General features: G+C 47.7%; 1 non-coding gene across 1 annotated transcript; it reads left to right on the forward strand.

Moving 5' to 3' along the window:
- The first annotated feature begins 334 nt into the window (after positions 1 to 334).
- On the forward strand, positions 335 to 441 carry LOC141635794 (small nucleolar RNA R71). Its single transcript, XR_012540454.1, has one exon. It is a non-coding gene; the product is annotated as a small nucleolar RNA R71 (small nucleolar RNA).
- The last annotated feature ends 507 nt before the right edge of the window (positions 442 to 948 follow it).

The raw sequence follows: 948 nt of genomic DNA on the forward strand, positions 1-948 counted from the left end.
GCCCTCGGCTCCACATCTTCTTGGATGAAAGGACCGTCGAAACAAAGCGTTAACATGGTACATCCCGCCTTTAGAAGCTCCTCCCAATTCATATTTGTCAAACCTTGTAGTGAGAGCTTCTAGTGCAGCAACAGTGGAAGATTCAGCAGCTCTCCTCTGGTTTCCTCTCGAATTCCCATATTCAGCCTTATGAGTGGCCAAATCATCGATGATCTTCCACCCCTTAGTCTCTCCCATGTTCTCAGCAAATCGGCCATTGGCTGCAGCATCCAAAATAGCCCTCTGATCGTCATACAGCCCATTATAGAACTGGTTGCAAAGACTCCATTTTTCGAACCCATGGTGCGGTATGGTTCGCACCAATTTCTTGAAACGGACCCATGCTTCATAAAAGTTCTCATCAGGCCCTTGTTTAAAGCTCGTGATCTGAGCTCTAATGGCATTCGTTTTCGAGGCAGAGAAGTACTTTTTGTAGAATGCCAGGGCTAAGGAATTCCAGTCGGTGATCCCATGAGCGGCTCGGTCCGATCTCTATCCCACTCCTTTGGCAAAGATCACGAAGGGAGAAAATGAACATGGTCTCCTTGATCTGATCTTGGGTCACACCGGCCGGCGGGGGTATAGAGCAGCAATAATCAATAAAAATCTCCATGTGCTTGGCTGCATCTTCATTTGTAGCTCCCCCGAACTGGTTTCTCTCAACCAGGTTAATATAGGAAGGCTTTGGCTCGAATTTTCTCGCCTCCCCAGGTAGTTCAAATCCTTTGTAGAGATTCGCAGCTGTAGGCTCTAAGTGACTAGCAATGGTTGCTTCTTCAGCCATGACTGGGATTTCTGGAGAAGTAACTGTCTCAGCTGAAGAAGTAGAGGCAGGAGATGTAGGTGGATCTCCTTTGAACAGGGCGTTCTCGTAGTAGCTTGACAGAGTACTCAGATCTTCCTCTGTCG

Source organism: Silene latifolia, chromosome Y, assembly GCF_048544455.1.
Source record: "Silene latifolia isolate original U9 population chromosome Y, ASM4854445v1, whole genome shotgun sequence".
NCBI classification, from domain to species: Eukaryota; Viridiplantae; Streptophyta; class Magnoliopsida; order Caryophyllales; family Caryophyllaceae; genus Silene; species Silene latifolia.